General features: G+C 41.3%; 1 pseudogene; it reads right to left on the bottom strand.

The window, feature by feature from the left end:
• Positions 1 to 1,986: 1,986 nt before the first annotated feature.
• LOC147964614 (uncharacterized) lies at positions 1,987 to 2,576 on the bottom strand (annotated as a pseudogene).
• Positions 2,577 to 12,029: the final 9,453 nt, after the last annotated feature.

Genomic DNA, 12,029 nt, shown 5'->3' with positions numbered 1-12,029 from the left:
TGCAGAGCATGGTGGCGGTACCATCGCCCGGAGGCAGCGGTACAACCGCTCGAGCACAGCTGTTGAGCGACAAGACCCAGCGGTACAACCGCTCCAGAGAGCGGTACAACCGCTGGGCAGAAATAGTGAGCAGAAAAGAAAAGAGGGGAAGAGGCAAGGAAAACTCTCTCACTCACACACACCGGAGGAAGGCAAAGAGAGGGTGAGAAAAGTGTACGTGAACTGATTCCCCAGAGCTTCCTAATGAGGATTCCCTCTTGATAGTACGGGTACTCTACGACCAAAGAAAATAAAACCGTAGAGGACACGTCTTCGATCTTTTCCTTCGAGAGGTAATAGCAATCCGATGTAAGCCTAAGCATCGAGAACCTGAAACATATAGCACACGTTTAGACCACAAAGGGTTGTCATCATCATCCAAAACATAAAGTAGGGAAATGCCCTTTCAACGTGGCCCGCCTAGGGTCGTGCATGGGCCTGGAGGCTGGGCACACGTGCCGGCCCGACACGGCCCATTTAGTTTTTTATTTTTTATTTTTTAATGTTTTAATGGTAAAATAGGCTAAAAATTAGTTGGGCTAACGGATAAACGTGCCGATGGGCCGACCCGTTTAATAGTTGTGCCGTGCCTGGGCCCTGGGGGTCAGCACGCGTGCCGGCCCGGCACGGCCCGTGTACTAAGCATGCCTGGTCAGGCCGTGCCGTGCCTGGCCCATTTAACTTAGGGCAGGCCGTGCCGGCTCATTTGGCCAGGTATATATTGTATCCACCTCCTGAGGCTACGGGGCCGTGACCCATTTGCGACGGACACCATAACGGACAAGTATCCTCCTACCACAAATGAAGGGAGAAAAGGAAGACTAATCACTTCCTCTGTTTCTAAATATAAGCCTTTTTACATTAAAAATAATATAAGTTTATTTAGAGATTTCAATATGAACTACATACGGATGTATATAGACATATTTTAATATGTAGATTCACTCATTTTGCTCCGTATATAGTCTATTAGATCAGGAGCGCGCCTTGGCGCGAGGGTGTCGGTCCGAACATTTTGGGGAAGCATGTAATACTAAGTCATTAGGAATTCAGGGTTTAACGTACGGGCTTATAGTATATCAAAAAAGCAGAGAAGAAACATTCAACTATGATAGAAGCAAAATATGATGGAGTTCAATTCGACATTAGATGATAAGGTAGTAGTAAGTTCAGTGGTTTATAATACCACAAAAGACATCCACTTGACATGTATTTCGATAACTAAACCGATAATACATGATAGAAATTAGTAAGAGCAGGAACACAGCGAAGAAGAGCAAATAGCATAATCCAATTGCCTTGGCGGCCTACTTCATAGGCGCCAATTCATACAAGCAATTGAAAAAAACAGACATGCCAGAAGATTGTTGCATGAATGAAACGATGAATAATGGCCAAGGCAACCGTATGGATAGTTTATACAGTTTAACGGAAATGAAATTTCAAAGAGAATCTATATGCAGTTGTACTCAAGCACAAAGCATCGTAGAGGAGATAAGGTGATACACCCAGAGGAATGCATATCCAAGCAAAGGTATATCCTGCACACTATATACCAGCAAATATGATAAAGAGTAAAGAACAATAACGATTAATCAAAAGCAAAGGGTGTTTGTGTGCAGAAGATGAGAATCCACCTGATAAGACACGAACATAAACATAACATTTCACATCAGAAGATGAGAAGCCACCTGATAGGAGTACAGACAGCTGCTTTCCTCACACTTGTTTACACAAACACTTACATAAAGGAAGCTGTCATTGTAGGTTCAGTCTTTGGAGCAGAACGTCATCGCTACATGATTCTTGCATAGTACAAATCTAAAAGCACCTGGAGACCTCCAAAAGACAAATGTTCCACTACTAAACTTGACTAATAAGAACTAAAAGTATGTTGCCTACTAAGCACTCAAGCCTGCTGATTGGGACATGTTTTTTTTAAGGCTATCAGAAGCTATCTTTAATAGTCATCAGTCGCTCCTCTGACTTCACTCCAATATAATGTAACCTCTGTGTCAGTTCCTCAATGCCTGCCAGCGCTGATTTCATAATCCATTTGGTATTAGCTTGCCCTCTTAGGTGCCGAGCAGTTGTTGAGTTTGTATCTGGTCAGAATATGAGCTCATATACCTAACAGCATAGTACCAGCCTTTGCGTAGTTTCGTGATAGTCTCATTTCCTTCCAACAACCACGTGACCAAATGCCTAACTTGATTTTGAAGTGTTATGACATGGGTGTAGTGGTAGTCTCTAATTTCTTTCCCACGCACGTTTTCCATATATCTAATAGCTTCTATAACAGCACTGTCTTCTGCATCTTCATAGGTATGTGAAACCATACCAGATATTCAGGTAGGAACAAGCAAACCATCAAGCTACTCTAAGGAAGAATTGAAAGTAACTGTCACACAGGCCTTGCCACCCGGACGTATCTTGTGATGGTAAATTGCAGGGGGCAATTTTAAAGCTTCCAGCATAAGCCCAAATATGTGGGAATAGGGGATTACTATCAGATAGTCATCTTCCCATAGGTTCATAGTGAGGTCAAAATAGTTGTTTCATGAAAGAACATCTAGGTAGTCAGATGAGGGTTTGAATCAGATATGCCAGTTCATAGAAAGTTAGAGCATGTGTTTAGAAGATTACTCTAGGTTCAGGTGTTCTTGTCCTTGACGATGTTGAACCTGGAGATCCCTCGTCACAAATCACACCAATGTCCATGGCGTCCATGCCTAAGGTCTTGGATCTGAGCCTGTAGTGTGAGATTGAAGTGAGGAAAAAGTCAATAGTGAATGAGAGAGGAAAGCAGGTGTTGAATTACCTTTACTTCGAAGAATGGCTGCCGAAGACGCTGGTGGAGCCGTCGCTGGGCACACCTCATATTCAATAGATTTGGATGATGAAAGGGAAAAGCGCTTCATATTCGAAAGATTCACATGATGAAAGGGAGAAGTGCACAGGTTCAGGGCATTATACCAAAAGCAAAGCAGAGCAGGATCGCATCACACTAACATATTTACAATGTAGTGACTTTTTTGAGGGAATACAATGCAGTGACAGTAATATTTTGAGTGTGGCTTACCGTACCCCATTTGTCCCCAACCATATCAAGCCCAGTAAGGTTCACAAAGATGAAAAGGTTCAGAGCATCGAATTCTATTACATACCAGTTGTGTTTTACCATAGGCAATGCAACATGTGATACACCAAAAGGATCGAGGATTCAAGGTTCAGTTCATCGTACTAAAAGGCCACAAATAACCATTCATCTATTAATAATCCTAGATGTTGAGTCACAGGAATAAGAGCGGTACTAACAATACATCAGAGCTTATATGTGCACACAAATTCATGTTCATTATTCATTAAGTGACTTTACATCACCGATAGGAAGTGCAGCTCGCTGCAACCCACTTCTAGCCAACCTGGTAGTACACTATTAAATAGATCCAATGAATGCAAAGGTATAAGGGCAGCAAACAGATGAACTTTTAGTTTTCCTAATTTTTTAAATATTCCAAAATGGAGAAAAAATATCATTGAAACGTTTTGGAGTCGGTTTACTTATCGTACCACATACCTATTCCTTTTCGGAGTCTGAAACGTTCTGGAAAGTGTCCCTTATGTACTCCCCCGGTGTTACGGTATTAATAATATTGGTCTCAACATTTATGGGAGTACCTGAGATATAATGTTTGATTCTTTGACCATTTACCACCTTCGGCATTGTTGATTTTTAAGGCACCGGAATGATAGACCTCCTTGATGATGTAAGGGCCTTCCCATTTAGAGAGAAGCTTTCCTGCAAAAAATCTTAAACGAGAGTGTATAGGAAAACATAACCACCTACATTAAACTCACGCTGTTGTATCCTTTTATCATGCCATCTTTGAACTTTTTCTTTAAACAACTTGGCATTTTCATAGGATTGGGTTCTCCATTCATCAAGTGAACTAATGTCAAATAACATTTTCTCATCAGCAAGTTTGAAATCATAATTGAGCTCTTTGATATCCCAATATGCCTTATGTTCTAGCTCAAGAGGTAAGTGACATGCTTTTCCATAAACCATTTTATACGGAAACATGCCCATAGGATTCTTATAAGCAGTTCTATAAGCCCACAATGCATCATCAAGTTTCTTAGACCAATTCTTTCTAGATCTATTAACAGTCTTTTGCAAAATTAATTTAATCTCTCTATTGCTCAATTCTACTTGACCACTTTGACTGAGGATGATATGGAGATACAATTCTATGTTTGACATCATATTTAGCGAGCATTTTACTTAAAGCACCATGAATAAAATGTGAACCACCATCAGTCATTAAATATCTGGGGACTCCAAACCTCAGAAAATATAACTTCTTTAAGCATCTTAATAGAAGTTTTATGATCAGCACTACTAGTTGGAATAGCTTCTACCCACTTAGTATGTAATTAACAACAACTAAAATATGTGTATACCCATTAGAGGAAGGAAGGAAAATGTCCCATATAATCAAAGCCCCAAACATCAAATGGTTCAATAGCAAGTGAATAGTTCATAGGCATTTCCTGACGCCTACTAATATTACCAATTCTTTGACATTGATCACAAGACAAGACAAAAACTTACGGGCATCCTTGAAGAGAGTGGGCCAATAGAACCCGGATTGCAATACCTTTTGTGCAGTTCTATCTCCAGCGTGGTGTCCTCCGTAAGACCCGGAGTGGCACTTGCGTAGGATCTGTCCCTGTTCATGCTCAGGTACACAACGTCTAATAGCACCATCTACTCCTTCTTTATAAAGGTGTGGATCATCCCAAAAGTAATGTCTTAAATCATAGAAAAACATTTTCTTTTGCTGGTATGTGAAACTAGGTGGTATAAATTTAGCAACAATATAATTAGCATAATCATCATACCATGGAGTATTATGAGAAGCATTTATAACATTTAATTGTTCATCGGGAAAACTATCATCAATAGGTAGTGGGTCATCAAGAACATTTTCTAACCTAGACAAGTTGTCTGCAACGGGGTTCTCAGCTCCCTTTCTATCAATAATATGCAAATCAAATTCGTATAGCAAGAGAACCTATCTAATAAGTCTAGGTTTAGCATCTTTCTTTTCCATAAGATATTTAATAGCAGCATGATCAGTGTGAACAGTTACTTTAGAATCAACAATATAAAGTCTGAACTTATCACATGCAAATACAACTGCTAAACATTCTTTTTCAGTAGTAGCATAATTTCTCTGGGCACTGTCTAGAGTTTTACTAGCATATTGGATAGCATTTAATTTCTTATCAACTCTTTGTCCTAGAACAGCACCAACAGCATAATCCCTAGCATCACACATAATTTTAAAGGGTAAATTCCAATCAGGTGGCTGAACAATAGGTGCAGAAATCAAGGCTTTCTTAAGTATTTCAAATGCTTCTACACAATCATCATCAAAAACAAAAGGAACATCTTTTTGCAAGAGATTAATAAGAGGCCTAGAAATTTTAGAGAAGTCTTTAATAGACCTCCTATAGAAACCGGCATGACCAAGGAAACTTCTTATACCTTTGATATCTTTTGGACACGACATCTTTTGAATAGCATCTACTTTAGCTTTATCAACTTCAATACCTCTTTCAAAAAATTTATGCCCCAAGACAATACCTTCATTAACCATAAAGTGGCACTTCTCCCAATTCAAGACAAGATTAGTTTCTTCACATCTCTGCAAAACTCGATCAAGGTTGCTTAAGCAATCAGCCATGAAAACCTCAACAATCTTTTCACAGAAGTCAGCGAATATAGCAGTCATACATCTTTGAAAGATAGCAGGTGCATTATTATAAACCAAAAGGCATACATCTATAAGCAAAGGTATCGAAAGGGCAAGTAAAAGTAGTTTTCTCTTGATCATCTTTTGACACATGTATTTGAGGGAAACCGGAATAACCATCTAGAAAGCAAAAATGTGTATGCTTGGATAATCTTTCTAGCATTTGATCAATAAAAGGTAGAGGCTAATGATCTTTTCTAGTAGCTTTATTTAATTTGCGGAAATCAATTACCATTCTATAACCTGTAATAATTCTCTGAGGAATCAAATCATTCTCATCATTAGGAACAACAGTAATACCTCCCTTCTTAGGGACACAATGAATAGGACCTACCCATTGACTATCAGTAATAGGATAAATTATACCTGCCTCCAGAAGCTTTAGTATTTCATTTCTTACCACTTCTTTCATCTTAGGTTTTAACTGTCGTTGATGATCAACAACTGGTTTAGCATCTTTCTCCAATATTTTTTTGTGCTGACATAAAGTGGGACTATGAAAGTGCGTTAAGTCGACTAGATGGGGGGGGTGAATAGGCGATTTTTATAAATTCTTCACTGAGGAATTTCAGGGTGAGGAAATTCCTGAGCGAAGAACTACTTGCAGCGAAATAAGTACTCAGATGCGTACATGACATAACATAAACATGGATATCATGATGAAATGAAAACCAACAAAGAGTACAGAAAGCGTAAGCACAGGATAAAACAGGATGAAGACAAACAGACTGAAGAAATTGAATTGAGGAAATTGAGAAAGTCTTTAGTCAAAGCCTTCAAATAGATATGAACAAGCACACAACACAGTAATGAGGAAATGAAGGGGTTGAGGAAATAGAACTAGTAAGCTTGGTGAAGACAATGATTTGGTAGACCAGTTCCAACTGCTGTGACAGTTGTACGTCTGGTTAGAGCGGCTAGGTATTTAAACCTGAGGACACACAGTCCTCACCGTATTCTCCTTGAACTAAGGTCGCATAGACCTCATCCAATCACTCGTGGTAAGTCTTCAGGTGACTTCCAAACCTTCACAAACTTGGTCACCCGGCGATCCACAATTTCCTCTTGGATGCTCTAGACCATGACGCCTAACCGTGTGGAGGATGCACAGTCCTCAAAGGTAACAAGCGTCGGTTCCACACATGAACAATCTCTTCAGTGATGCTCAATCACTTTGGTTTGTAGGTGTTTGGTTTGGGGTTTTGGGTTTTTCCTCACTTGATGATTTTCGCTCAAAGTCCTCGGAGGATGGGATGCTCTCAATGACAAGTGTCAGTTTCTCACGGAGCAGCCAACCAACTAGTGGTTGTAGGGGAGCAGCCCGACATGATAAGACATAAATGCCCTTCAATGATATGACCGTCAGGTGGGTAGATATTTTGGGACAGCTGGCGCGTAGCACATCAACGGTCGGAAATTTGACTATCAAATTCCTCAGGGCTATCATGTTCCTCACTTGTAGGTAATCCACACTGGCGAATTCCTAACTCCTCAGTCAAACAAAATTCCTCAGAGACCAGAAGAACTTCATCTCTGTCACTGAAGAAATTGACTGAACTGTATGAGATTTCCAATGGCTTCACTCGAAGGGATTGGTAGGTGTAGGATTTTGAGATGAGCATCACTTGGAAACTTTTCCTTAGTTTTACCTCGACCCCCTTTAACAGTACGGTGTTTCCTATGACTCAAGAAAGAGAAATTAAACTACGAAAACAAAATTCTTCACGCTTCATGTTCCTCATATGAATAACAAGTCTTCATGGTCACACCAATTTCTTCACTTTCAAAGTCTTCAGAAATCCAAAGTCTTTAGTTGAAGACATTCATTTTTAGGGGTCGACTTTCTCTGTAAATATCAAACTCCTCATAGACTTATAGACCTGTGTACACTCACAAACGCATTAGTCCCTTAACCTATAAGTCTTCAATACACCAAAATCACTAAGGGGCACTACACTACAAAAAAATACACTTTCGTGATGATACGTGTTTGTCACAGTAGGTCGCGTTTTTTGTCATGCATGTATATCCATGACAAATTTATGACAGAATCAAGATAGTCATACATGTGCTGTCGTAGAAGTGTTCTATGACATTACCAAAATTATCATCACGGAAGTGTCCACTTCCATGACGATAAATCGCGCGTCCCAGAAGTGCTTTCGTCAAGGGTGACCGACAGTGGCATCCACCGTAACGGAACGTCGTTAAGCTATCGGGTCGGGTTTTGGATCCGATAACCCATTAACAGCCCCGACCAATGGGAAATTTTCACGTGTAAAATTCTTATTGGCCGGACGAAACACGTGCCAGCTCGTCAGTGGGTCAGATAGGCGCCTATGATATGTCGACACGTGCCACGGCCCACCACTGGCCCATTTATCTTACAAAGCCAACCCGTTTGACTTGGTCAAAAGTTAATGGGCTGGCCCATGAAAAGCCTATTAACGGTCTCTTTGCAAATAACCCATTTTACGGCCCGTTAACTCACGGCCCGTTAGGCCCTAAAGGAAATCGGCCCAACAACGTCATGTGGGCCGTCGAATATAACACGAGCCCATTTCACTTTCGGCCCATGTATGGCCCACGACGTCTTTCCGCCCATATGAGGCCTTCGTATCTTTCGGCCCTTTATAGGCCCACGGTGACTCTAGCCCATAATGAACAGTAATTTTCTTTATACCCGTTAACGACCCGTGATTTACATGGGTCGTTTCCAGCCCATGTTAGCTTTCGGCCTATTGACGGCCCATACGTTCTTGGGCTCCTTTTCGGCCCTCGATTACTTCTGGCCCGTTACTGGCCTGTTCCCCTAATGGGCCAAATTCGGCCCATGGCAAGAGTCGGCCCGTTACTGGCCTGTTCCCCTAATGGGCCAAATTCGGCCCATGGCAAGAGTCGGCCCGTTACTGGCATGTTCCCCTAATGGGCCAAATTCGGCCCATGGCAAGAGTCGGCCCGTTTCTGGCCTGTTAACCCGTTGCGCCGTTTCCAGCTCGTCCTATATTCTGGCCCATTAACGACCCGTTATGCCTGTGACAGAATTAAGCCTTTTCTATCCTACGTCCTGCTAACGGCCTGTTAGCGTGTTGGGCCGATACCAATTATGCCCGATTACGGCTCATGTAGACCCATTTATCCCATGGCCCAAGGCCCACCGATTACAGGCCCATTTATCGACGACCCGTAGGAGACCCATGGATCCTACGGCTCGTATATGGCCCATGGTAGTTGCGGCCACTAGCAAACCAGGGAAAAAGAAGACTAGGAAATAAATAGGGCCGAAACTAACGCTAGGCTATTAAGGCAATTGCACAGATTACATCCACTCGGCATCAAAGATCGCCACCAGTGCAAATATAGGGAACACCCTACACTATACAAAAATGGCTTGCTGTTTTCTTCAGCCGGTGGCTGCACGTTAAGAATAAATTTTGTATCGCACCAAAACAAATCACAACTATATAACAAAAGGAAGGTTGGCATAAAACTTAACAGTCTAGCAGATAAATGCACCACTAGAAGTTCAGAAGCTCAGTTCATTTGACCTGATTGCTACGTTTTCATGATGTATTGTCCGATGGAGCACCATAACCCTCGCCTTCTTTTCCCCTAGGCTCCTGAACAACATAGCAAATGTCTGATAGTCTGGTTTCAAAACCATGCATATCTTGACGACATTGAGCAATGTTTCTCCTTATTTCACAAAGGGTCTCTGTTAGGGAATGTACTTGTGTCTCGAGCGCAGATACAACATTGCTTTGAGCTTGCATATCTTGATCATGAGGCAGTTTGGACGATATTGCCTTAACAACCAACCCAGTATTACGCAGGAACGTGCTTTTGGCACTGTTAGTGGACAGGTACTGACCCACTGCAGCAAGAGCTGATGTTGCGGTTATAGTTGCTTCGCCACCTTCAGAAGGTGGCGGTTCCACCATTTTTTCCATAGCTCGCTTAAAAGTTGAGGTTTTACATTAGTAGTACTAGAACAGAAGATATTAAGGAGGTAGCAAAACCAAACAAAATAACTTTGGTCTATATACAGAACGTATTCTGGTGAACCCATGTAAAATATTAGTTGTATTTTATTGCAAAGTACATAATAAAACCAGGTTCCAAACATATGACCATGTACCATCGCTAATGTATTGTCTATTTCTTCACATTGTATGAGGGCTAAGGATAAAGAGACAAAGTTTATAATACGGTAAGCATAGTATGACATCATTCATATCACAAAACAACTGAGAACAGACAAACATGCAATTCTAACATTGTGCGGGCATGTCCAACACGGAACTAGATTACGGGTCAAGATCAAAGGAACATCACTCCTGTCTTTTAAACCTTGTAAGGTGCAATGATACGCTAAGACAATTGTGTATAAAATTGAAAAGAGTAATAGACATTGGCTGCAAACCATGCAGTTCAAGGCACAAGTCAGAGTAAGTAGTAGTTAAAAGGCATGAGGATTAAGGACTTACAACAACGGCTTTGACTGGTGTAGTCATGCCCTTCTTCTTGCTGGTGTGACAGTCCTTGAAGATTTCCACAACATTTGGTTCAGGTACTTTTTGGTCCTTGCGGGCTTTCCTCTGCATTTCGAACAAGTCAATATAGATCTGATAATATGGTACAGCGAAAAGAGTGAAACAGCAGCTAATTACAAGAGCTCGCAGTGTGCAATATAGCTACGAGATCCCGTCGTCTGTTGGAATTTCACTTTCGTACGGTTGGCCTTGTTCTTTGAACAGTTCACCTACAAGAAGATAGATTTGTGTGGCACATGCGTAAATAGGACTTCAACATGTGATCTGATCACATATATATAACGTACCTGATACTTTGGATCAGACCAGTGTTTAACAAGGCCCCTCCAGTCTTCATCCGATATATTTTCCATTGGAGATGTTTGGAAAGTTCACTGTTAGCCTTGCCTTCAAAGTGAGTTTTTCTCAAGTTATACCGATACTGTCGCAGAGCAGACTTGAAAACATGGGTGCAAGCTTGTCTGGTTGCATCATCTTGGCTATCCAACTTGAACCTCATCTGTTGAAAATTATGGGAGTCTCATTATCAGCAACCTAGAAAGTATGGGACATAGCAAGACGATATTACTAGTTTCCATACATAACCATACTTACAGATAAATGGTCGAGGAAGGTGTTGAACTGGGTTTCGTCTTTGTCATTCCTGTACTGAATCCATGTTGGGAGGATACATGACACCTAACGGCAACCGCTGCCTCTGATACTAACTTGGCTGACTCTGTAGCATCACGTGGCCTTTTTAAACCTGCCTCAAAACGGATCTCCATTCTTCCTCCTCTAGATTTAGTTAACCTATCGAGCATTATCCCTGATGTTTGTTTCCTCTTACGCCTAGGTGCTAGTCCAACAACGAACATAGGAAGTGTTAGTGTACATCAAACTGTGAGACTACATATAAAGAAGCATGCAACTGTAACTTGACTCCAGCAACTACCTTCTTGTTGTTGAAGCTCACAAGGTTCATCTGATATTGCCAACTCGTCTTGTGTTAAGAGTGCTTGGGAAGTAGTGTCAGGTGGCAAGGGAGCTTGGGAACGTGCTGCTAGCTCAGTTGACGCACGAGTAAGTCGTGCAGTTGGTAGTACTGTGGTAGGTGTTGCAAAAACTAGGGTTGTCTCTGCTTGTTTGGTGGCAGCTATTTGTTTCTGTTTGGCTTTTTGCAACTCGTGTAGCATGGGATGCCGTGTTTGTAGAATTTTCCGCTGGACTTTGACCTTCTATTGCACCATCAGTACCAGCAGAATCTGCAGGATTCATCCGCTTCTCATTCCCTGCCATTCTGTGTTTCTTCCTCTTTCTCTGTGCCATGTTAAGTCAAGCCGACAAGAAAAATGAATAACAATTTAGTTCTTCAGAACAAATTGATGCGTGATGCAGACGAACTGAACTTTGATGTTAGACAACCACATGATAGGAGGATGTAATATGTATGAAAAACAGGACGAAAGAGATAAGCAGAACTATGATGTGTAAACTAAGAAGAAGACATTTCACCAAATTAGAAGCAATGCAATGGAAGGTAGACACCGTATGAAAGATGCTACAAATATCGCTCTGCCAAGTTAACAGTGACTCATCATAAATGGCGTTTAAACAAATGTGAAGCAGTACA

The sequence above is a fragment of the Triticum urartu genome, chromosome 6A, assembly GCF_056163025.1.
Source record: "Triticum urartu cultivar PI428250 chromosome 6A, HENAU_Tu73, whole genome shotgun sequence".
In the NCBI taxonomy this organism is placed as follows: domain Eukaryota; kingdom Viridiplantae; phylum Streptophyta; class Magnoliopsida; order Poales; family Poaceae; genus Triticum; species Triticum urartu.
The sequence above is the reverse complement of the archived record's forward strand: the minus strand, read 5'-3'. Positions and strand labels throughout refer to the sequence as shown.